The sequence below is a fragment of the Malaclemys terrapin genome, chromosome 5 (genome assembly GCF_027887155.1).
Source record: "Malaclemys terrapin pileata isolate rMalTer1 chromosome 5, rMalTer1.hap1, whole genome shotgun sequence".
Lineage (NCBI taxonomy): Eukaryota > Metazoa > Chordata > Testudines > Emydidae > Malaclemys > Malaclemys terrapin.
Genome location: NC_071509.1, coordinates 50,802,878 through 50,829,972, shown reverse-complemented (window position 1 = coordinate 50,829,972; position 27,095 = coordinate 50,802,878). Strand labels below are relative to the sequence as shown.

General features: G+C 41.6%; 1 protein-coding gene across 1 annotated transcript in view; it reads left to right on the top strand.

Moving 5' to 3' along the window:
- FRYL (FRY like transcription coactivator) overlaps positions 1 to 27,095 on the top strand; it is a 397,117-nt gene that overhangs the window by 6,016 nt on the left and 364,006 nt on the right. The window contains exon 2 of the mRNA XM_054029368.1: positions 20,483 to 20,692. The gene's annotated coding sequence lies outside the window, so the exon portion shown is untranslated. The remainder of the gene's footprint in view (positions 1 to 20,482; positions 20,693 to 27,095) is intronic.

Sequence of the window (27,095 nt, the reverse complement as noted above, 5' to 3'; positions counted from 1 at the left end):
GGCTGCAGTTCGCCATTCCCGGCCAATGAGAGCTGCGGGAAGCGGTGGCCGTCACATCTCTGTGATAGAGCCTTGCATGAGAGAACAAATAGTAGTTGCTCAGTACTTCTCACTGGAATCCCTCAAAAAAAAAAAAAAAAAAGGTAAAGACCCGTATGTATCTCAGTATTTTTTGTGACAGACTTGTCTTTTTATGATCAAAGATTAAATGCATAAGGTTTGAGACTATTAAAACTGCATGACTAAAGTTGGGTTTCTAAGTCCATACGCTGGTGCCTGAATAAGTGGCCTGACTTAAAAAGTGTCAAACGCCCGGTAGCTTTTACTGACTTCAGTGGGAGCTGTTGGTTGCTCATTGATTTTGAAAAGCAACTTTAAGTGCCTGTTTTTGAAAATGTTGGCAATGATGTATAAGAAAGCACAGTGCCTTATAGAACATATTTATAACTTTGTAACAAAAACAACACCAAAAAAAGCTGAACGAGGTACTAATTTTTAGCATGAGTTCCATAGGAATGTCAGTAAACCAAATCTGCTCATGAACTTTTTTCTTTTTAAAACAAACTAACCAACCACTCCCAAACCATGTCAAGAGTTGAATTCTGAAATTCATAATCTGTTAATAAGATGGGAAGAACACCAACAGCCAAATTGCAGGCCGTTCCATACTGCCCTGAAGGTAAGGGATTCAAGTTGTTATACACAGTTAGTCACAGAAACTATCTCTTATTCTTGACTTACGCATAAATCTCTTGTTGATGCAAAGACTAACCAATCATGTCAAAATAGCTAATGGCATATTTATTGCATGTATCTTGCAAGCACAGACCTGACTTGACTTTTCAAAAAGGCGCACTGTATCTCTCTGGGTTCCAAAAGTAACCTAGTAGTACTTCCCCGCCTGCCACCCCTTCAGCTGTCTAGATAATACCAATGGCCTGAGAAAAGTATTATTTAACCGAGTTCCAAAAAGCAATGGAATTACTTTTCTTATGTTTCTCTATACTGCATATTATGGTAGTATTTTACACCACTTTTTTGACTGAAGCAGACTGTATGTTCAATTTATAAAACTCTAGCAGATATTGGCAGACATTTGGGGAATGGAGGTAGAAATCCCTACAATTTAATAAATCTTGGAAAATAATGTTGCTTCTCCATCAACTTTCAGGAATTCTGAAACAATATAGTGAGCTTGTGTGAATCACTTCTTGGCTTGGCTTCATCTTGCAAATGAACTAGTCTGTTTTTGACCTTAATTGCTGGTTATTTTTTCTCTGTACATTTTTTTGACTGGGACTACAATGCTTCTAAGTACAGTAGAATCTGCTTAATAGCAAACTGGATAATAACAACTCCTGGTTAATAGCAACATTTTGCCAGGAACCGAACCAATCCCATCTCATGGACTTTAATGTTAATGGAATGTGTAAATTGGCAACAACATGACCCTTATTGAGAATGTTGTTTGGAAGCAAAGCCCCTGCAGCAGGCAGGATCCTGAGATGTGCATTCTCTGGCTGCAGCCCTGCAAACCTGCCTGCATGCAGGCACTGCATCCGAGGTAAGGGGCTGTGGGCTGGGAGGGGATGCTGTAGCCTGGATGCTGGAGCTTCATAGTACCTCTCCCCGTCCTATCCAGGCTTCCCCCTGACAGGGGCTGCACCCACGGTTCCTTGTGCTGGGATGTGCTGAGCACTGGAGAATGCGACAAGTCTTGTGCAGCTTTCTGGGCTCCCAGTGCCCACACTCCCATAGAAAGCCCCAAGGTCCAGGCTGTAGCGCCCCCCCCCCCCTTCTGCTGTTCTGCCCACAGGTAGGTGGGCAGAACTGTAGCCAGGGAAAGCACATCTAATTAGTAATTAAGATAATGATTACTTAATCTGCAGCAAGGAAAATTTAGGTTAGCTATTAGGAAAAACTTTCTAACTGTAAGGGTAGTTAAGCTCTGGAATAGACTTCCAAGGGAGGTTGTGGATTCCCCATCACTGAAAGTTTTTAAAAATACCTGTCAGGGACACTGTAGGTTTACTTGGTTCTTCCTTAGTGCAGGGGGCTAGTCTAAATGACACATGAGGTCCCTTCCATCCCTATATTTTTAAGATTAATGGACTAAAGTGTGGGGTGGGGAGGGGAGAGTTGGAGGAGATGCGGCAGGCTAGACAGCAGAATAATGCATTAAATCACTACTTCTCTAGAGACCAGATTTCATGTTTTGAAGTTGACAAGGTAAATGTAATGTTTAGTTCTGCAGGGATATTTCTTTGTAGGTAAGCAGTAGACGCAACTGATTTGGTCAACTTAATACATCCTCTCTACACGCACACATATCATACATAATTAGAAAGTTTGTCTACTTTATGATTGGAACTGTCAGATGGCCAGGAAATAGGGATAAATAATGACACCATCAACTTGTTAATATGACCACTTTGAAATATTTGCATTTGTTCATTGTGCAGCAACCCTACTAGTATATGCACAAATATGGTTTTATAAAAACTTAGATGCCATTGGGTTTTTGAAGAATGCGGGAAGTACTTCGTCATCCACATTTTCCCATCCATGTTGCAATGGTGGTCCAATGTCTGTGGTTTACCTATATGCAAAGACATCCAAGTCTTTGTATGCCAAGATGCTTTTTTGACTTGCTCTTCAAAACTGTCCTCATGTGGTGGGAGCTTGGCCAGTGACTTGGCCTTTTTGATGACTAGATGGAAGTGTATGCAATTCAGGTCTTTGTGGGCCTCCTTTTCTTTCTTGCTCTGGTCATACTGCACTGCTGCTAACTTCCTTGATGCAGAAATTGTGGCTTGTCCATCACTCTCTTCCAATTTGATAAGATCTTTTGAGTTGTAAGCTCCCTTTGTCTTGACAACATTAATCACAATCCCTCTTCCTCCCCCCCTCCCCCGCCCAGTACATCTTGTTACATTTTGTCAATGCACGTACAGCAGGAAGTATGTTGCAGGAGTGAGTGTAGCACAGATTGCATGCACAGGTATGAAACGATGCTCATCTGTTGTGCTGGTAATTGCCTGTTTCAATCCACATGTTATCAATGTGTTCCATTTTTTGGAAAGTAATAAAAAGCAAGGTCCAAAACATCTGTATCGGGTAATTTAATTACTATGGTTCCTTTGATACCAAGATACCCAAAAGTCATATTGGGACATACAGCATGCATCCTTGTGTCTGCTTCCTAAATAATCATGGAGGATCGGTCCATCAGTGTCTATTAGCCAGGATGGGCAGGGATGGTGTCCCTATCCTCTGTTTGCCAGAAGCTGGGAATGAGTGACGGGGATGGATCACTTGATGATTACCTGTTCTGTTCGATCCCTCTGGGGCTGGCATTGACCACTGTCAGAAGACAAGAAAATGGGCTAGATGGACCTTTGTTTTGAACCAGTATGGCTGTTCTTATGTTCCTCTTGAGCACAGTGCAAGTCTTGGGCTTCTTCAGCGCTTCTACTGGTGATGGACTTCGCTACTTCTCTATTGGAAAGGCCTCCAGCAGGAAGGAGTGTTTGTTGGGTGTGTTCCTACATTGTTGGGTGCGTTTTGAACCATACATTCACATAGGAATTTTACTAGTAACTTCTAGTTGGATGCAATGTTTAGAAATGTTTTCCCCATGGAGTAACACGGCATCTACCAATCACCTGGTACTTTTTGCATCCAACGTTCAATCCGGTCCAACACTGTCTTTCTGCAGTTTCAGTTATTGTTGTCATATCTGTTAAACACTTTAATTACAGAATTAGCTATGTCAAATCCTTTTAGGACCTTCCTCAAGTACTCCGCAGTCAATTTATTGGATGTGTGGAATTTGTCCCCAGCCATCATTTGCATGGCATCTCTGATGTACACTCTAGTTTCTTTGTTGCGTGCTCTTAGCTCCTGGGTTTTTTCAGCTTGAGCTTCCAGTCAATGCCCTAATTTATCTTTGTCTATTCTTCTCACTGTTCCATCAGCCTTGAAGAGGTTCTGTTGGGTGACTAAGAACGGTTGCTATTGAAACATCATCTCTGCATCTTGCTCAGGACAGGTCTTCGTGGAAAATTATCTCTGGAGTGATAGCTACTGTGATTTGTCCCTCCCTTGTCAGACTTAAATTTGGTCATCTTGGCTTTATCAGCAAATGGTTTGATGCTAGATTTCTTAACTGGGCAGAAGATTCTGATGGGACATCTAGCTTCAAGTTCACCTCTTACAAATCTCTCCATTTGTTCCTCACCCGCATCTGCTATTTTTAGTAGAGACATCTGATGTTACGTGCTGTCCCGTAGATATGTTAAGTACCTCTGGATGTGATTCAAGCTCAGATGGGTTTGTCATATTGATGACATGGTTGGTAAGAGCTGTAATATACTCTTCATCCCTCTTCAGTACAGAGGTAAGGTATTGTGTACATGCCTTGCTTTTGCTATTTCTAGTTAGGCCACTTCTTTCTCTCATAGCTTTTGCATATTCACTCAGGATCTGACTTGTGAGAGTCCATCTGATCAGTGCTGGCTTCTTTATTGTCAGTCCCATACTCCCACTTCTGCTCTTTGAGTCTCTTTAGCAGTTTTTCTCTGTTTCCGTGTCATTCTAATTTCATTGAAAGGACCAGGAGTCTGATGCACAGCAAATTCTCTAGATTCAAAGAGCTGGCTGTATTTTACAGAATCTTTATTGAGGTTGCAGGAACAAACCATCCTGATGTGTAGAAAGAACAGTAAATATGGCAGGTGACCTACTTGGCTTAACAGTGAAATCCTTGCTGATCTTAAACACAAAAAAGAAGCTTACAAGAAGTGGAACATTGGACAAATGACCAGGGAGGAGTATAAAAATATTGCTCAGGCATGCAGGAGTGAAACAGGAATGCCAGATCACACTTGGAGTTGTAGCACGCAAGGGATGTTAAGAGTAACAAGAAGGGTTTCTACAGGTATTTTAGCAACAAGAAGAAGGTCAGGGAGAGTGTGGGCCTCTTACTGAATGAGGGAGGCAACCTAGTGACAGAGGATGTGGAAAAAGCTAACATACTCAATGCTTTTTTTGCCCCTGTCTTCACAAACAAAGTCAGCTCACAGACTACTGCACTGGGCAGCACAGTATAGGTAGGAGGTGACCAGCCCTCTGTGGAGAAAGAAGTGGTTCAGGACTTTTAGAAAAGCTGGACGAGCACGAGTCCATGGGGCTGGATGCACTGAATCTGAGGTTGCTAAAGGAATTGGCAGATGTGATTGCAGAGCCATTGGACATTATCTTTGAAAACTTGGCGATCGGGTGAGGTCCCTGGATGACTGGGAGAAGGCTAATGTAGTGCCCATCTTTTTAAAAAAGGGAAGGAGGAGGATCCAGGGAACTACAGGCCAGTCAGTCTCACCTCAGTCGCTGGAAAAATCATGGAACAGGTCCTCAAGGAATCAATTTTGAAGCACTTTGAGGAGAGAAAAGTGATCAGGAACAGTCAGCATGGATTCATCAAGGGCAAGTCATGCCTGACTAACCTAACTGCCTTCTATGATGAGATAACTGGCTCTGTGGATGAGGGGAAAGCAGTGGATGTGTTATTTCTTGACTTTAGCACAGTATTCTTGCCAGCAAGTTAAAGAGGTATGGTCTGGATGAATGGACTATAAGGTCGATAGAAAGCTGGCTAGATCATTGGGCTCAACAGGTAGTGATCAATGACTCCATGTCTAGTTGGCAGCCAGTATCAAGAGGAGTGCCCCAAGGGTCAGTCCTGGGGCCGGTTTTGTTCAGTATCTTTATTAATGATATGAAGGATGGTGTGGATTGCACCCTCAGCAAGTTTGCAGATGACCCTAAACTGGGAGGAGTGGTAGATACGCTGAAGGGTAGCGATAGGATACAGAGGGACCTAGACAAATTAGAGAACTGGGCCAAAATAAATCTGATGAGGTTCAAGTGCAGAGTCCTGCACTTAAGAAGGAAGAATCCCATGCACTGCTACAGACTAGGGACCGATTGGCTAGGCAGCAGTTCTGCAGAAAGGGACCTAGGGGTTACAGTGGACGAGAAGCTGGATATGAGTCAGCAGTGTGCCCTTGTTGCCAAGAAGGCCAACGGCATATTGGGCTGTATTGATAGGAGTATTTCCAGCAGATCGAGTGACGTGATCATTCCCCTCTGCTCCGCATTGGTGAGGCTTCATCTGGAGTACTGTGTCCAGTTTTGGGCCCCACTCTACAAGAAGGATGTGGAAAAATTGGAAAGAGTCTAGCAGAGGGCAACAAAAATGATTAGGGGGCTGGAGCACATGACTTATGAGGCGAGGCTGAGGGAACTGGGATTATTTAGTCTGCAGAAGAGGAGAATGAGGGGGGATTTGATAGCTGCTTTCAACTTCCTGAAAGGGCGTTCCAAAGAGGATGGGTCTAGACTGTTCTCAGTGGTACCAGATGATAGAACAAGGAGTAATGGTCTCAAATTGCAGTGGATATAGGTTGGATATTAGGAAAAACTTTTTCACTAGGAGGGTGGTGAAGCACTGGAATGGGTTACCTAGGGAGGTGGTGGAATCTCCATCCTTAGACGTTTTTAAGGTCAGGCTTGATAAAACCCTGGCTGGGATGATTTAGTTGGGGATTAGGTCCTACTTTGAGCAGGGGGTTGGACTAGATGACCTCCTGAGGTCCCTTCCAACCTTATGATTCTGTGAAAGGAACTATTTACTTCTTCAGGGTGATTTTAACATGTCAAGAACAAAGAGTGGTATTCACCTGACATAGTTGAGCCTCTTTACAGTAGAGGAGTATGGAAGCATGGTGCACTATGTATCGGTAAAGTTTCCAGTGACCCTCTTGCTCTGCTTTAACATCTGGAACAAGTATCTGCATAACCTGGAGAAAGTGATCCCAGAACTTGAATATTGGAGACTGGGCATACTTCCAAGTCTGAATTTTCTCCAGTAGTAATAGCATATACTGGGTTACAGCATTATCAAGAACTTTAATGACAGGTTGTAAGGACTCGTTGTCTTCAGTTTCAAACATCTTTAGAGTGTCAGCCAACCTTCGCCAGACAAATGATGGAACTACATGATACCTCCTTCCTGATCACACCATTTAACAAATGAATAATGTTTCAGAGCACGCAGGGTCTCAGATGCTAGAATGAAGCCACAGAGCACAGTTGAATTGCTTATCAGCAAGCATTCGATCTGCACTACAAGCTGTATACACATCAGAAACAGCAACAGGGTCTAGCAGTCTTGCATTTCCCCAGAATTTCCCAGTACATTCAGTAAAACAGTATAGGGTGTGAAAATCACCCAGGCTGATTACATTGGGAGAGAGTCCATTTAATTTGCTGAACTACAGCATACTGCTGCTGATTAATGGCTGAAGGCATGCTGCTGTCCTAGAGCTGCTGACATTTCCTTATGTTTCAGCATTGTAGCCTAGACTGTGGCCATGTTAGGTGGTTTGGCATTCATAATAGGTGCATATGCAAATGATGTGTAGGTGCTCTTCTTTGTTGCAAGCTTGTGATTGAAACCAGTCCAAAATGGAATCACTTGAGTGGAAACAATATCAATGTCATTTGGTATTGGTAGAATATCACAGGGTAATAGTCTTAAAACACATCAGGAGAGATCTCTGACAATGTATACTTGTAGGTGACTAGAGTTTTTTTTCTCAAGTACTCTTTCATGATGAGTTGGTTCTGGATGTGCTCAAGGTTTTTCAATTGCTGCATAGGAGACACTGATTTCTGGGGGAGAGAGTAAGTGACTTTTTTTCTCTCCCATGCTTCAGTGATAGTCCAGCATTACTAGAAATATCTACAGACTGTCCTTAAAATACGATGTTGTAGCCATTGAATGGAAGGTATTCTTTTCATCAACGGTGTCTGTGTTGATGTCTGTTATAATATTCTTCATGGATGCTATTTCCATCAGTATGACATCGTACAGTTCCATTTGGAATTAACACACTTCCCTGGAGTCTTTTTCCTTCAGTTTTTGCAGCGCTAGTGATGAACCACCTCAATTCATCATAATTGATGCAGAATCCATGAAGATGTAGTATGTTAATTAAATTGCTAGAACCAAACTCATGGCGTAGCTTTGCAGCAAGGCTTATGTGCAGTGGTGTGATAACTTCTGAACTGTTAAATACTATGCACTCTGCAGTTGAAAGGCATCTTCTTTGAATGTCCTCTGAAGGATGATACTCATTGATTGCTGAAGTATATTCCTCTTTATCGATCAACCAAAGGACAAATTCCTGCAGCGGTTGGGGTACAAAAGTAGCTGACCTCTAAACTACAGTCACTCAGGCTTTGGATAATATTCCGAGGCTTTAATTTTGGCTGTTTCACACCGAAGGATTAAAGTGATATTATACAAACCCACTTGTTCATTTGAAAGCTGTTCTTCAGGCTCACTTGTCAGAAGAACAGTCACAAAACATTTTGATAATTTTAAGTTCCTGCTTCAGATTTATAGCAGCTTGGATAGCATCTGCTAATGTTGTGCTGCATAGAACAGTGGTTGACTTGCCTTAGCTATGCTGTTCAGGGCATAAACTTGCAGAAACATGATGTCTGTAACTTGTTACTGGAATATCTTGCAGTTTTTATAACTGAAGGAAAAAGGGCTTTGTCTTTGTAGCAGCTTGGATAGGAGAAGAGGATTCTTATTGTACAATCATCTGATAAAACACAGTGTTACAAGATGACTGTGTTGTTGCAGTGTAATTTAGATAGTTTTGCTTTAAGATTTATTTTACTCCGGTAAGAAGAAAGGCAGGTTGAGTGACAAACTACATCCTTAGCAGTCAAGTCTTCCATAGATATTCTGCTCAACATGTCATCTCCTCTTTGAAGTGCTGCCTTCATTACATTGGTTGATCTCTCAAATGTTTCTGTTTTATGAAGTTTCTTGTGTGTGTACTCAAGCAAACAGTGCAAAAGGACCAGTTGTTGGAGGACATGGTTGCTCTGGTTTATAAGGAAGCAGGTAAATGTGATGCTTTCTGCTTAGATCAGGGGTCTCACACACGGCCCGCGGGGTTCTTTCATGCGGCCCGCCAAGCTCCCCCCGCCCCTCTGCCTACCCTGTGGCGCTGAAGCCCTGTGCCCCTCCCTGAAGCGGCTGGAGCTATGTCCCTGCAGCCCCGGGCCGGGGGAGTAGAGGCTCTGTGCTCTCACTTCTATGCACTGCCCCCCGCAGCTACATTGGCTGGGAATGGGGAACCGCGGCCAATGGGAGCTTTGGGGGAGGTACCTAGAGGAGCAGCAAGAGCAGCACATGGCACCGTTTCCTGCTCCCCCGTTGCCTCCCCCCAGGGACTCCGGCTGCTTCCTGGAGTGGAGCGGGGCCAGGGCAGGCAGGCAGGGAGCCTGCCCTGGCCACGGTGCACGGCGCGGCCACCCCAGAGCTGCTCTAGGTAAGCGGCGCCTGGCCGGAGCCTGCATCCCGCCTGCACCCCAAACCCCTGTCCGGAGCCCTGCCACATCCCACACCCCTCACACATCTCAACTCCCTGCCCTAAGTCCCCTGCCACACCATGTACCCCAACCCCCTGCTGCACCTCTCACCCCTGCTGCACCCCAACCCCCTGCCCAGAGCCCCCTGCCACACCCTGTACCCCAACCCCCTGCTGCACCCCTCACCCCTGCACACCCCAACTCTCTGCCCTGAGCCCCCATCACACCCCCTGCACTCCCTGCCTTGAGCCTTCTGCTGCACCCTGATGCCCTGAGCCCCCTGCCGTGCCCTGCACACCTCCTGCACCTCAGCTCCCTGCCCTGAGCCCCCGCCACACCCCTCCTGCACCCTCTGGGGACAGGGAGGGGGCAGAGTTGGGGTGAGGACTTTGGGGAAGGGGTTGGAATGGGGGCAGGGAAGGGGTTTTGAAGAGGCAGGGCCTCATGGAAGGGGTGGAGTGGGGGTGGGGCCGGGGGCAGCAAGGGGTGGGTGTCAGTGATGCGGCCCTCAGGCCAATGCACTAGTCCTCATGCGGCCCTCGTGGTCATTTGAGTTTGAGACCCCTGGCTTAGATTGAGTCTGTTTTCTTTCCTGGGTTATTGTCATGCTGTCTGGACTGGCTCAGGTTTGTGAGTGCCTTCCTCAGGACAGACTGTCAGTAAAGAAGGCAGACATCCTAAACTTAGATTTCACCAAGCCAGTGACAAAAGTGAACTCCTGGACCACAGACAGTCCCCTTAAACTCTCCAGTCTAGCTTGCCACCCAGACAAACTGGACTTTGTGATAAAATGGTTACTTACACCAAAAATCACATAACATTTAGGTTGCTTCCAGTCCCAAGAGACTAGTCATTTACCCCAGATCAATCGGTTCTCTAGATCTTACACCAAAGACAACACTGGTAGCCAATTCTATAATTAAAGGATTATTAGCTAAGAAAAGGAAATGAGAGTTATTGAGAGGTTAAAGCGGGTAAAATTATTTGCACAGGTGAGTCACAGTTTGTAATTCCAAGTGGCTGCAGTGATGTAATAAACTTCCAGTTTCCCAAAAATCTTTTCAGGGTACCCAGATTGTCTCTGGGGATCTCCACTTTGCATCTGGTACACTTCCCTGTAAGAGTCCAGAGATGCAGGATCTTTCCTTCAATCCATACTTACAACTGCTTCTCACAGAAAACAAGCTGACAGTCACTACCCACGTAGGCATTTTCTTTGTTGATGGAGAGTGAGGAATGCATTTTGACTTTGGATCATCCCACTCAATGATCACTTGCTTTGAAATGAGCCCTTTTCTGTTAAAGTTCTTTATTTGCATTCAACAAGGCTTCTTTCTTATTTGATAGGTTATCTAGTTACTGGGGTATAAACAATGTAAATGTATGTTACTACATTATAATGGCATAAAGATAAGTGAAAACAATGCAAGTAACATCCCACTAGTTTTCATGAAGTTGTTAAATGTATGAGTATATTTGGTGTTTCAATCATTTTGATCTATACTAATACACAAGTGAATTGGCCTGGGGATTTGGCATAAGTGGGCATCTCGTCTGCCAGTGTCACAAGTACTACTCTGACATGCTTGTGTATTTCTGAAAGCAACCCCTGTGACAGAGTACTGTTGACACATCATCTAAATTAGAAAACTCATCCAGGAAGTGCCAATACAATTAATCTCTCCTGGTTTAACAGCATCACAGAATTCTGTCCAGCACTGGTGGCTTTTGACTTTTTTTTGCATTCTTTTGATTTTTTTCTTTTGACAGCACTTTTTTTTTTCAGTTTGAAGAGTCTTTCTTGTTAATGTCAGCTTCCAGGGGCTAGTATCCTCCATGTCTTCATATACTGTAACTTCACTGTAGAGGTAAAACTTGCAGCATGTATTGTTAGCATTACTACCATCACCATCTTTCATTTTGTGCAAGTGTACAGATTTGTGCTAAACTAGCTCTATTGTTGTATCAAAATTGCCATTTCTGTTTAGTGAGCACTTTGAAGTCCAATATGAGATTTTGTTTATTGTCATCTGTAACACTAATACTAGCCTGTGCATAGGTGTCACTGAACTAAAAAGGTATTTTCTTGAATATTTCAGAGGCTCGTGCTGCATGCATGGGCGATTGCAAATTAAAACCTTCTACCAGGCACACTAAATACTACATTATATGTACAAAATCTTACAAATGGTGAAGCATTACATTACGAATTCCCATACATTTATATCTTCCCATTATGCAGTACAAACTATGAGCATGCAATCTACTATTATTGGTGCACCGCCTTCAGGATGAGACTGGTATGGCCAGAAAACTTCAGTTGAAAATATGAAAACCATTATAACAATTTGTGAGATAGTGTGACAATTATGAAAAGTTTTTGCATTGCATATTCTTATTAGTGTATTGCAAAATGTTGATATTTGCCACTTTTGCTGCATGCTAAACAGATTAATTATTTCTGGGGGGAAAAAACTTGCCCATGCAAAACCAATAAAAATCTTTTTAATACATTGTCCTTTGGTAGCTTTGGCCAATAAACACCAAATTAAGGTGTTGCAATTAACTTACCTGTAGTCCTAGTCATGTTGCACTGTTTCTGGAACTGCAAAAAATGACACTTCCTTATTTCAGGTACCTACGGGGTTACAGCTCCACATCACACCTTATATAAAGGTACATAAAATAAACTTTCAAATTACATATGTGTGTGTGTAGAATGGGTACTTTAAACTCCAAAAAATGAGCCTTTTTGGAGAATTCCTGCATGCCTATTATGTTATAGCATTTGGTAGCATTGACAGTCTCTGCTTAGAAAAGGCCCAGAAGCGGGCATCATGGGGATTTGCAGGTTAGGACTGTAATTAAAAGCAGGTCTGTAGAAGGAGGAAAAGCTTATGCATAGTCTGCTCACACAGCCTAGCTCTGGACAGTCTGACACAAAATTATCCAGTAAAATAAAAATATTGTTAGAAAAAATTGAAAACACTAATTAAAACTACCAGAGAATAATTAAGTAGGACAAATAAATAATTTGACATGTGAATTGGAAAAGTAAAACAAGACTATGCATACTGTCCTAAAATTCAGGAAAAACTATCAATTCTTTATTGCCTGTAGTTGAACATTTTGGGATATTGCTAAATGCATTGATGCATAGCATTTCCACAAACCTGACCTCTGCTGCTATCAAGTATAGGATATGCTGCAGTTTTCATTTTCAGTATAACTGAGATCAGAATTGTGATCTATGGTAGCTCTGATACTGATGAACTTACTAAAGAATGTTTTCTAAAAAGTATAATTGGGTTTCTACCTTGTATGTTAAGCCACAGTACTAGCCGTTCCCTCTCCCCTTCCATCAGTTCAGGATTATAGCCAAGCAAACTGTAGCTTATCCTTACTTCTGTACTTGCAATAAACAGCTAGCTATTTCAGATCTCTAAAAAGGCCATCAAACTGGCATTGGTTGTATTAGTATCAATTGAGAAGTGTAAATTACTGTACTCAAAAGCACATTGAAGCACTTTAAGGCAAAATCCACTATTCACTCTGTCTTCAAAGGAGAATTTACATCATTGCATATTGTGTGTTGCAGGCTGATAACTTTTGTGCAGTTGTGCACTTGATTTTTCTTCCTTTAGCATCTGCTTTGCAGTCATAAGTAAATAATTGTAGCAATCTTACAAGGATTTTCATGGAGATATACCTATCTCATAGAACTGGAAGGGACCCTCAAAAGGTCATTGAGTCCAGCTCCCTGCCTTCACTAGCAGGACCAAGTACTGATTTTGCCTCAGATCCCTAAGTGGCCCCCTCAAGGATTGAACTCACAACCCTGGGTTTAGCAGGCCAATGCTCAAACCACTGAGCTATCCTCCCCCTGGAGGCTGTTAGTTCTATAGACTTTCTTTTTTGTTACATTATCATTATAAAATGTTACCAAAGTTTGTGTCATTTGAGATTTTTAAAATCTTCAACCGTTTCAAGTCTAAATGAACATGAGGGTCTCTAAATTTTTAGGAATCAAAACTCTGTGACACATTTTTCTGATCTGGCTGAACATTCTGAAATATGTTTATAATTTTTGCAGCGCCTTTGTTGGAATACAGCGGAGGCTAATGTGGATTTGTGATGAGAAGTATTGGGTGTGTGTCAAGGGGGAGGAATGAATGATTCAGAATAAGACTTCTTATCTTGACTTCAACACTGATGTGTGAAAATTCAGAGAATTTCAAACAGCTTCTCAGCAAACTACTACTTCTGTGTTTTTTAGAATGCAGAATAACTTATTTTCTGGAATTCTGTTAAAATGAACCAGTAAATCAGCATATTACAATTTGGCCCAAGATTGTGAACATGGAGTCCAAGTAGAAAATGGCACAATAGACTGTAAAAACTCCTCATTTTAAGGACCATGTCTTCCTGCTTATTTGTACAGCACCTAACACAGTGGAGCCCTGATTATGACTGAGGCCTGCAGGTGCCACTGCAATATATACTCATATTTTCCAGTCCAATGCTAAGATTTGTGTTTTCTGCAATGTGAACTATGCTCAGATTTCTTTCTCACTGAAAATAATATTTTTGCCTCTGTATAGTATCTCTCATGCAAAGTTCTCAAAGTACCTTAATTATAGTATTTGCTCTCTGGAACTACTGCGCATGGAGGAAGTTTGTCTATTGATGTACTCCAGGCTAGAATGGCAAAGTTTATCTTGTCGTCAACAATTATTGTGTTTTTATGTATAGGGTTTGAAACTGGATTTAAAAACAAAAAACTCCTGTTGACTTCAGTAGGAGCAGGACTAGGCTTGTGGTTTTGGTTGCATCTCGCAGTGTTTTGATATTAAATTAATATATTTTACATCTAGGCAAATGACTATGTATAGATTGCTATTGGTTCCTACTGGTGGTGGTACTAGCTGAAAAACATTGATAACATTTTCCATTAAATATCTTTTCCTCTTTATTCAGGGCTAACATGACAGATGACCTAGTCATTTTTGGACATTAAATGGAAATGTATTTTGTTGTTTTTTGACTTATCAGTCACACAATCTAGAACAGGGGTAGGCAACCTACGGCACGCGTGCCAAAGGCGGCACATGAGCTGATTTTCAGTGGCACTCACGCTGCCCGGGTCCTGGCCACCAGTCCAGGGGGCTCTGCATTTTAATTTAATTTTAAATGAAGATTCTTAAACATTTTAAAAACCTTATTTACTTTACATACAACAATAGTTTAGTTAATATATTATAGACTTATAGAAAGAGGCCTTCTAAAAAAGTTAAAATGTATTACTGGCACGTGAAACCTAGAGTGAATAAATGAAGCCTCGGCACACCACTTCTGAAAGGTTGCCGACCCCTGATCTAGAATCTTCAAAAGGAGGATAAGGATAAAAGAAGTGCATATGTCTTATTGATTGTTTGTTTTTGCTTTATACCAGTAGCTTTATGTTTTGGACACTGGCATTCTTATTCAGAAAACTGTTAAAGATGTTGAAATGTCTTGTCCTACTAACTTCAATGAGAATTCTTTCAGTAACTCCAGAATTGTTTCAGAGATAAAAGAATGTGAAGTTGTAAAATTGAAATCTGCATTGCCCTGGACATAATATATCCTTTATGCAGACATTGTGTACTTGAGTCAGTCTCTTAAAAGTAGGAAGTTGTCAAATGTAACTTTCAAAAATTAATTTTCTACTTCTCAAGTTCCTGGATGATGCAGTATTGGTTTAAAATCCTGAATATGCTGCGTATACTCGTTCATAAGCCGAATATTTTTGGTGACGCATCAAAGTGATGCATCAAAGAGCGCGGGTCAGCTTATAAACGTGTCTACACCAAAATTTGATGATTTTAAACTCTATGGAATCATTGAATTGAATAACTAATACATTGTCATTTTGTTTACCTGGAGCGTCTGCAGGCATGGAGCCCCTCAGCTCCCTGTGGCTGTGGTTTGCTGTTCCCAGCCAACGGGAGCTGCGGGAAGTGACACGCAAACCGCGTGCCACTGGGAGCTGAGGGGCTCCATGCCTGTTAATGCTCCAGGTAAACAAAACGTTCAGGCTCGCTAGAGGCTTACCCTAACGGGCCAGGAGCCGAAGTTTGCCAACCCCTGAAATATAGGGTCGGCTTATGAAAGAGTCATATTGTTTTTGCTATTTTTACTTAACCATCTTGGGGGGTCGGCTTGAAAACAAACAGGCTAATGAACGAGTGTATGCGGTATATTTTCAATCCCCTTAAGTTGTTTCATAACTTCTTTTAATACACAACTTGCATGCTGATTAATTCCTTAATTTTCTGTAAGCACATCTATATTCCTAATGGGCTAGAAACTGAGTTTAGACTCTAGAACGGTGTCTACAGCTGGAATTTTCTGAAGTTCTTCTGCCATTGCTCTAATGATGGTGCAGCTTCATGGGTTCTAGCAGCAGTGGTGGTTCTAGGCCTTAAATACACTGACATCTTATTTACTTCTTAAAATTCTTAGCAGTAGAGCTCCAATGGTAGGAATGCTATTATAGACCTGGTGGTTGCTGGCATTTTGATGCCGGGTTATGCACAACTGCTGTATGTTTAGACAGTGATATGGTGTTCAGAACACTAGTATGAGAGAGTGCTGCCTAAAACCTAGATGTAGTGCATTAGTCTACCAAGTAGGTTACTCCTGTGGAAATTCTATGCTACTGCGCAATGCAGAATTTGTGCAGAATTAATGTTCCCTGAAGAATTTTACTTTTTCCCGCAGCATTTGTGATTTCCACCAAAATGCTTTCTTTTGGTGGAAATGACAGATTTCAGCTTTGCGCATGCCTGCGGCTGTCGGCTGGAGCCCCAGCAGAGCGACGCTTCCTGAATCTTTTTTGTTGTCTGTATTGTTACAGACATAATTGCTGACAGGTATTTTGAAATACATTACCAATATAATTGAAACTCGAGTGATTATGTTGTGTTATTTTGACAAAAATATGCAGAATTTTGCAGAATTTTAACATTTGATGTGCAGAATTTTTATTTATTTATTTTTTTTTTGATGCAGAATTCCCCAAAGAGTAGTAGGTAATGCTGCTTGCAGGGGGGAGAGAGGATCAGTGATACTCTGTTTTGGTCTCCCTAATGTATAGTAACACTTTTGTTTGACAGGAAATATTAAGAAAATCATTATCTCCAGATGATGAAAGTTCAACTGGACTTAATGTGTTAATTTTTTCCCCTTGAGTCATATTTGCATCTTAAGTTTAACAAACAAACCAGCCCTCACATTTTGGGAAGAAGGATCACCGTAACAGTCTTAACAGGTCACTGTCTGACCTTGCATCACCATCTTTTTGGTTGTGGGGGTGGGGATGTTAAGTCATTCTTTTCAGTCCTTGATTTACCTACATCCCTTCTGTTGGGACGAATGAAACTCCGAATTGTATAGTGGCAGTTGAAAACTCAAGCCTTAATGCCCTGAGACAGTCCACAGAAAGATTTAGCTGTGATCAAGCTAGCATGCTAAAAATAGTGTAGCCATGGTGGCATGAGTGGTGTACGGGATAGGCCTCTGAGTACATACCTAGGATCTCGGACAGGATTACACTTGGGGCTGCAAGCCTGTGACAGCTCAGCTGCCCTTCTACTTTCAGCAGGCAAGCTCAATCAGAGCTAACGCGGGTAAGTCTCATTGAGCTGAAAATGTCACCTTCCAGCTCCAGTGTGGACTTACACTTAGGCTTTAGTCTTGTGCAGATTCACTTGCAGGTTTGGGGCCTTGCTTTCTGGTTTCTTAATAAATAGAATCCTAGCAAAAGTAAACCTTACCCATTATTCCTAAAGAGCTCTAGTTCAGTATTGCCCTATGTTATCTTTGTTTGGCTCTGGCTGGTTCTGCTTATTAGTTCCCAGAAGTTCCCCTATGGGTTTTAGAACCCTCCAGGCCTCTATGTTTCAGTGACTTCAGGCTTAAGCATCTAGCCTCCCTAAAACACTCAATAGCATTGTTTCTTATTGAGGAAGGAAAGTCTTGTGGCTAAGGCACTGGTCTGGGACTTAAAAGACTATTTTTTCTATGAATAGACAAGTACAATTTGTATCATATAAGAACTCTGGTTAAGAATAAAGGCCCTGTCATGCTAGGTGTTGCATGGAAAAATAACAAATAGTACCTCTGCTCTAGTTTAAATTCCCACCTCTTCCTTGCACAGGTTATTTTAAGCTCTTTGGCCCATTTCCTCATCTGAAAAATTGTAACAACAATACTTCCTTTCTCTGTCTTGTCTGTTTTAGATTGTAAGCTCTTTAGTCCAGGGACTGTCTTATTATGGGCTTGTAGTGTCTAGAGAGGGGACCTCTACATTCTACTTCTGCACTAAAAGGATGACTAAAATAAGTTCCTAGATCAATTTATATCAATCAACACTTCTCATCTTAACCCCCCCCCAAAAAGAAAGTCAGAAGATTCCTTGAAAGGTGAAGACCTTAAGTTTCCCTCCCCGCCCTCAAAAGCTGCTCCAGATGTTTTCCTTTTAAAAAAATAAAGACATTAGAAATTTCAGGTGGCTTTGGCAAAGTTTCCAGGGAAGGTGAGAGTCAAAATCTGTCTGTTGTGCACTTATGAAAGATGTGCAAAATTCACTGAGCATCCTTTTAACAGTTAAAGTGTCAAAAGATAAACTCTCTCTTCATAATGACCTAAGTGGAGGTGAAACTAGTGTAGTCTGTGGGGTCTTGTGTGGCTGAATTTTGCTAACTTCATGTTCACATTTTATGAATCTTACGTGGTCCCCCAAACTTAATGAACAGACTGAAGCTTCTGGTGTTAGGTGGTGGTGGTGATTTTGTCATGTTGGATCTCCTTTTTCCTCACTGGGTTGAGGAGAATTGCAAAATATATACACTGTTATATCTTTGAATTACTTTGGTACAAATTCTGGCACCAGACCTCCCTTTTGACCCTTCTACCTTGCCTTCCAACTTGTAGTGTGAGGAAATTTTTGCAAAATTATTTTCTGGGTTTGTTCCTGCTCCATTGAAGTTAAGTGGAGTTTCACTGTTGACTGCAAAGAGAGCAGGATTAAGCTCTATAATGGGAAGATGCTTTAGTGAACACTATAAAGAGAGGCTGCTCTTGCATGGACTTGCATAAGTCAGTCACACGTTCAGGCAAGATGTGTTGGTTCCTAGTGAGTCACTTTTTATTTAACCATTGAATCAGTGTTCACAACTAAACTGGCTCTGGATTGTTGCCTGCATTTTCTTGATGCAGTCTTAAAAGTCATTATTATACTTCTTTCTCTTCCCCCTGCTCTCATTTTGCACCCTCACAGAAACTAATGGACTGCAGTTTGTCAATGGGACTGTCAGCACCACAAGCACAATTCCTAACACTTGAGTGAAATTATTATCTATTATTGCAGGAAGGCTTTCACAATAGGACAAGTCTTGTAAAATGCTCTGAAAAAAGTTAGTATTAGGTTTAATCTTGTTTCCTCCACTAGGTTGTTCAACATTTGGGGCTCTCAACCAAGAGTGCCCCCTCTCTGACTCTCACTAACTTTTGTTCTGGGTGTAGTCCAGGAGGAGTACATCTGTCTTGATAAATCTTGAATGGATCTTTGTTTATGTTGTACAGAAGAAACTCACAAATAGTGGGAACTTGGGGCTTGTCCCTGTAAAAAAGGTGACCTGCATGACAAGCCACCTAGGGTGACCAGATGCCCAAATTTGATAGGGACAGTTCCAATATTTGGGGTTTTGTCTTATGTAGGTGCCTATCACTCTCCAGAAATCTGTACTAGTAACAACTTGACTTGTTTTGTTAAAGCATTACATTGTATCTTAGTTTATATAACTTGCTTCTAATGTTGCAAAACCTTAGATTTCCTCTGGGCAGTCTGCTCCCAATCTTTTTGAAACCTAACTCTTCTGGATGTAGCTTGCTCTTTAATTTTTTAAAATTCTGTGCATCTTAACTAGATTTTATCATGTGCTCCTGGAAAACTGTAATTAGGAAGTAGAACCAATTGTGTATTTTTTTTTAAAGTAGATCATGTGTCATTGGGAGTGTGTTTCCCCTGGTTTTCCATTGTTTACTTCTAAGAGGAAACCAGTAAATGCTTGTTGCATCAGAACTCTGATAAAATGGTTCTTTGAGTACAGCTCTGTTTATATGCCTGGAGTCTTTCATACAATGAGCAAAAGAAATTCTGCTTATGAGAACTAAGTGAACGGGAGATGCAGACTGCTGTTGCATGTTGAGACTTGAATTGTTGAAAGTAGTTAAAATTGCTTGATCTGCCTCCAGGGTAAAATTAATAATTCTCCTAAATATTAAAGTGTTTGCTATAGTTTGTTAGTATGGAAGGAGAACAAAAAAAGCAAACCCTGCAGTGTAGGCAAGTTGCAACATGAGTGTAACTTACAAGCAAATTTCCACAGTAGGGGGAATCTCTTGCTTAAGCTCATGATTTTTGTGGTGCCTCATTAAGGAGGCACAGCTGCAGTTAAAATGGTGAATTTGTCTTTCTTATAAAGCGATTTGGCTCCACAGAGACAGTATAAATATTTCTGAATGGAATTTCTCTCAATAGTGAGAGCTCATATACATATGATTGAAACAGAAAAACTTATCAAGTTTAAATATATATAAAACTCAATAGGTAAACTCTCTTAATATAAAAAAGTATGCATTTTGCTTCATGTATGTACACATTTCCATAAAATATGAAACAGAATCTGACTGTGAGATCTGATCCTTTTAAACACGTGGGATCTGGAAAGATCAGTGTCTAATTTTCTGTTCTAGGAAAGAGAATTTACTAACTCATTTCTGAATAAAGATTACTAATTCTGAAATCTAAGATCTATGTTTTATTTCTTGTGGCTTTTCATTTTTAAAAAGTTGTGTTTTAAGGTTCTTTGTGAAAAATTCTGGATACTGTTGGCCACTTTCAGTGATTAACCGTCTCTTAATTGCAAACTGCTATGAGAATTGACTAAGCTATTTTCCCCCTCTTCCCCTCTTTTTCTTTCAGACATTTAAACTTAATTTCTTTGTACCATACCTGGAGCCTTTACTCTTGTTCAGCTGTATACCAGGTGACTCGTAGCTGTACGCATCTTTGTATCTACTTTCACGTCCTCAAAGCACAAGTTGGACACCTGGAAAGAAATGTCATGATGGATCCATCTTAAGTGTGGTGCACTAACAATTTACATTGTTGATCAACAATGCCTTCCAAGTGGTAAGACCATATTCAAAAATTATCACATTATGGAACAAAAGATACATTTAGATGGATTGTCTGAATACTTTTCCCTACTCATGTCCCTGTGCTATTGTATGTGTAACTTCATACAAGAGCTTCAACTAATACTTCCGATATCGGATGCTACTTACTTGGCATTAGGGAATTAGTGTAGATAGAGCATTGAAAGGGACTATCCCATCTCTCATTACTTTTCTCATGTACGCAAGGGTACCAGTTTAACTAAATCAGTGCAACCCTCTTGTGTAGACACCTGTTTTTGGAAGAGTACCTTATACCAATTTTCGTTCAAGTTGATTCCTTACTGCTACTGATGAGTCACAAGGCATCCTTATTGTTACTCATAAGGCACTCTTAAACCGAAATAGTTGTCTACAGAAGGGGGTTGCATTAATATAACTAAATCAGTATCTAAGCAAGTTCTAAATCTTCCTTTTAGGATGTTGTAATTCATTAACACTTAATGACTCTGTAATACTGATAGGCTATGTTGCTTTTACTGGTGGCCTTTGAGAACAGGGTTGAGGCATGTTGATGGACCACGATTGGGAAATCTTGCAGTTCTGTTGCCTCTGCTATAGTATTTATCCACAGAAACAGAGGATTCTTCTTCCAGTGCCGGTCCCTATGTGTATCCCACACAAGGGATATGCATGTGCACCACACTCATGAGTCTGGAATTTTCTTAGCAAGCAGTCTCCGTTGGTTGTGCATGTGCCTTATATCTTTGTGCTCTAAACTGAGGTTATAAAGGAGTGTGCAGCTTGATGCCTTTCCAGTTCCTTCTTATTACTGTATGGTCTAAGTTGGAATCTTTGGTGTCCTTGGCGCCTCTTCTACTATGTCACTTCTGTAAACATATTGTAAATAATTTTGGTTTTTAGTATTTTTTTTTAGTATAATGTAAATAGGTCCATCTACCCCACCTCCAAGAAAGCTGGTATTCTGCCCAAAGATTCAAAAACTGTTTCCTGCCCTCACTGTTTTTCTGTGAGTGATGAACATCAATTCTCCCTCTATTGCCTGGGTTAGGCTCACATCTCCCCCACGAGTTCTGCACTTGGCTGTCAGGAACTGAGATTTAGAAAATATCTGATGGAGAAGACAATGAGACCACAATCAGATGTGGGCTGCCCTCCCTCCCCCCCATACACCAGTCTCATCAAGCAGGCACTTGGTGATATTTTTGGCTAAACCGCATGCCTTAGATGAAGAGAGGAGAGTTCATTCTCTGGATGTCTAAAGGGAACTGGCCTCTTATCTACAAAGAACAGAATTTGTTACAAAGACACCTCCATATATTTGTTTCTATAGCAGTGAGATCAAGGGGTCAAGCAATATCGGTGCAGACTTTGAAAATGAGTATCTGGTTGTGTTATCCTTTGCTGTCACCTAGCTCCCAGCTGTGTACCCCTCTCTCTCCCTCTGCCCTACTTGCTGGTGGGGGTGAGAGCTCATTCCACGAGAGCACAAGCAACCTTTGCTGCATCTCTGAGACATGTACCTCTTTTAGAAATTTGTAGGGCAGCTACTTGGAGCTCCACGCACACCTTCACAAGACATTATACCTTGGTTCAATCTTGTACTGCAGATACAGCTGTGGAGACAGCAGTATTACAATCAGCTATCACTTCTGTGTCCTCGCACCCACCTCCTGTTTTGATCACTGCTTGGTAACCTCCCATATGTGGAACACACTTTGGAACCATCACTCTAAAAAGAAATGGAGGTTATTTACCTGTCACTGGAGGTTCTTTGAGATGTGTGGTCCATATCCATATTCAGCTACCCACCCTCTGTCCCTTCTGCTGTGTATCAACTGGATTTGTGGTAAGAATAGGAACTAGAGAGGTGTCGATCCACACTGTCCTTTATCTCCTCAGTTTGGAGCACGAATAGAGCCATAGCACATATGCAGACCAATGGACACTGCTTGCTAAAAAAACTGGACTTATACTCATGCTGCACATACGTATCTCATTTGTGGAATACAGATAGGAACCACACACCTCAAAGAACCTCCAGTTACAGGTGAGTAACCTACATTTTCAATCTTCAATGACTTAAACATCCTATTATGTCAGAAAATCATGCTCAGACCTGGATCCCATTGCCTACTCTGATACTACAGTACATTATATTGCAGTGCAATTTTTTTTTTTTAAAGAGGAGAAGTATACAGCCATATTGAATTCATTCTAATCTGTATTGTTGGTACTGATAGTAAATAATGCCTCAGTGTACTTTACTCCCCAAACTTACTTTGGACACTGGTCTTCATTCCTGGTCTGGTGATGAAGTTTTGACCCTTGTATCTTTCCTCTCAAACTTGCTACCTGCTGGATTACTGACTCATTGTCAGAGTAGTGAATTCAGAGGTACAGAATATGATGATTGGAACTTGCTACCTCTTGTTTAGAATCATAGAAATGTAGGACTAGAAAGGACCTTGATAGGCCATCTAGTTCAATCCTATGTACTGGGGCAGAACTATATATGAACTAGATTCTAGACCATCCCTGACAGGTTTTTGTCTTATCTGTTCTTAAAAGCTTCCAATGACTGAGATTCCACAGCCTCCCTAGGTAACTTATTCTAGTATTTAATTACCCTTTCAGTTTGGAAGGTTCCCCCACTCCCTGCAATAGCCAACCTAAATCTCCCCTGCTGCAATTTAAGCCTATTACTTCTTGTCTTGTTCTCAGTGGATCAGGAGAACAATTTATCACCCTCCTCTAACAACCTTTTACGTACTTGCAGACTGTTATCATGTCCCCCTCCAGTCTTATCTTCTCTAGACTAAATAAACATATTTTTAACAGGACTGTATCCAAAAATTCTCTCAGGCATGGGTACCTCTGTTGTACTCCTCCTTTAGCACTTCTAGCATGGGAATGAAAGTTTCAGATCCCGTTCTTTTTGAAGCCACATAGATACCAAGATGATAAATGTCTGACATGTCATATCTGGGTAGAAGCTTTCTCCAAACATGTGCACAAAGATCACTGTACAGAGCTAATAAGCATGTTGCTGTGGTGGCTAAATGTTAGTCTTCAATAAACTGTCAAATCTGAGATCTCTAACTTGTTTTGCTACTAACTGCACCAATGAAAGAAAATCAGTGGTACAATGGATTGGATAATGTAGTTCCCCATCAAAGGATTTGCTCAGAGTTAAGGATATCAGATTTTCTATAATATGACAGTGCTGCAACACTGTGTTGGCAACACAAACAAATTCTGCAGGCAGCAAACTGGTGGAGCACCACATTTTCTGTTTTGAGTACTGAAACCATGTTTAAAAATAACTAGACACAAAAGTATATGGGAACACGGGCATGCTGATTAAAGTGATATACATGTAATAAAAAGCAGAATAGGCTAGCTGTTGTATGAAAGACCCAAATTTTTAGGTAAGAAATAGATCTGTCTTTAGATATTTATCTTTTCATAGGCGGCACATGTCTATCTGATTCTATATATTCTTGAGGAGCAAAAACTGGTAACACACTTTGTCTGACTGAAAAAAATCACTTAAAATGGCAATAGCAAACATTTAGGTTAGTTCTCCTTCGAGTGCTTGTGCACATATATATATTCCACTGCAGGTGTATGAGCTCCCAGTCCACTCATGTTACAGACTTTTGCCAGCGGTACTACTAGGCAGTGCAGGTGCCCCTACTCTCCTTGTGCTCTCAGGTGGGGGTATGAAAGGGGTGTGTCCTACCCCTCACTCTCAGTTCCTTCCCACCTCTTGTGTCTAGAGTTGAAGCTCCCTGAAGCATTTGCTTCGGTTAGCCAGCATCTTTTAGCTTTTAGCTGTTAGTAGTTTGCTTATTTAGTTACAGTTTAGTAGTTACTTGGGAATTTTTCCATATTAAAATCCTCCAAGAGTTAAGCAGTGTGCTATGTGCAGGGCTGCTCTTGCCATCACCGATAGGAACAAGAGTTGTTTGATTTCTTGTGGTAAGGGACAAATGCCCTACCTATACCTCCTGCCCCATCAGGACTAGAAGACAGAGGGATTTTTGTCTTAAAGTTCACCTCATGAAAGAGCTGATGTGTCCTGCATTGGAGCTGAGCCCTTTTGTGAGGCAAAGGACTTAGAAACAACAAGGAGTGCCCCTCTAACTGCTTTTGATTCGAAGCACAAGTTTGGTGACAAATGTCACACTTCACTGTCAGCCTTGTTGATTGGACTCCAGATATTCTGTGCTGACATGAGCATGAAGTATAGGTTTTCTCCCTGGAAGTCTTCTGGTAAGTCCTCTAGTACTGCTGGTCTCATCTGGGACAGCACCATCAACTCTGGTTCATTCAGGGCTGTTCAGACTGGTGTCTTCACCTGTACCGGGTCCTTCTTTCTCCTTTCATCTGATTCAGTCTACCTCTGCACTGTTGGCATTGTTACGCATACCTGTGGTGCCCCTCTTCCCGCAGGGCTTTTTGTTGGTAAAGGATCTTCTTTCCCTTTCCCTAATGGACTCTCCTTTGCTGCAACCAACACCAGTATTCTCTGCTTCACTGATGCATCTGGGCAGTGTTGATGCATTCGGGGACATTACTGCTGTCAGTTCCATTTCAGAATTGTCTCTTTGACCTATTAATCTGGCACCAGTCACTTGCATGGGTTCCAGCCACCCCAGTCTTCTCTTTCCTTGAAGCCCAATGTGTCTTCTATACCTAGACCACCTACATCCCCACTGGGGACTGCTCCTCCCTGTTCTGAAGAGACTTGTATTTCTTCTTCAGACTCTGAAAGGGATGAACATGTTTCACCTTTGAGATCTTTTAGACCACCTTACATGACTTCTACAACTAGGCAACCTAAAGGCCAGAAATGGTTTTTCTATAGGGAAGCTCCAGAATGGCGTCTCCTGCCATAGATTGCTCAGACTATGTAGTATCCTCTGATCTTACTGGTCTTGGTGTACTCCGGGTGACCCTGAATCTCCATCATGGTCACTGTCTAGAGGAAGTCTCATCCAATGCAGGAAACCTCTGCTCAGGATCCTGCTATCATCCTTCCACCTGCTGTGCTGGACCCCCTGGAGGAGAGGAGAATTAATAGAAGAACCCTTAGATATTCTCCATCTTTCTTCATCTTCACCAGATGTTGACCTCTTCCAGAGGATTTCAGAAATTTTCAGGATCTCATGAGGAGAGTAGCTACTTCTCTAGTAGTGCAGGCACAGCTTGTGCAAAAGAATCCCCACATCCTCCTTGAAGAGTTGCCATTTCTATCAATGAAGCCTTACTGGAGCTAGCAAAAAAACTCTGGCAGACCTCTGCCTCTATACGTCCTATGGCCAAGTGAATGGATAGGAGAAATCATGTGCTCAATGAGATTTTGACTTTTTTTTTTTTTTTTTTTTTTTTTTTTTAAATCCATCCTGCGCCTGATTCCTTGGTGGTCATAACTACTACTGAATCTCATCAATCCTGTCCTAAAGCCTGTTGCAGGGATAAGGAATTAAAGAGGCTAGATTTATACAGCTGAAAGGCTTATTCCACCACTACTCTTCTGACAACAATGCGAGAGTTGGCTCTGCATTTTTCCCCATCAGTTTAAGTTCTGTGAGCTTGAGGACAGAATGACATAGACTTTAAAAATACCTTCGTTCCAGTGGAAGAAATCTCTCACCCCATCTGATATTGTGGGTTCTTCTACAAACATTATGACCCTCCCTCCTTTGGAAGTGCTGTTACAATGTGCACAGACAGCTAGTGCTACTCCTGCATCCAGCCGGTCTATGTCAAAAGAAACTGTCAAGACAAACTGTACTGGCTGCCTCATGAAAGATTTTCATTCTTCCACACTTCTCATGCTCCCAGTTTTGCTGGTGGTGGTTGTAACTGTATTGAGTTAAAAAAAGAGGCCAAGTTCACTGCATGTGACAAGGAAGCCATAAGGTGCATACTTTGGGCAGCAGGAGGTTTCTCTTCTGTCTCACTAAGCATCAGTAACTGTAACAGTCTGTAATGTCCAGGTATCAGTACCATCTATGGGAGAAAATGGCTATATTTGCTGTGGCCCTCACTGCTGACTGAAGGAAGTTAACCAGGGTTCTGATAGCAGAAGGACTGTTTAGTGGCCAAGCATAGTCTGAGATTATCATTTTGACTCCTCTGATGCAGTACCATCAGCCATAACTTTGAGACAGCACACGTCTCAGATCATCTGGTGGTCTACCAGAAACTAGGACGCAGGTGTGGTGCCTTTCAGGGGTGATTACTTGTTCAGTGTGAGAAATGAAGAGGTCCTACGGTGGGAAAATGTGACCACCAGGTGAACAGACAGATCCCTAGGGGTCTACCAACGCCCAAGAAGGCCTTGGGTGTCTGGTTTTAGATAGTATAGATAACAGTAGTTGTCCTCA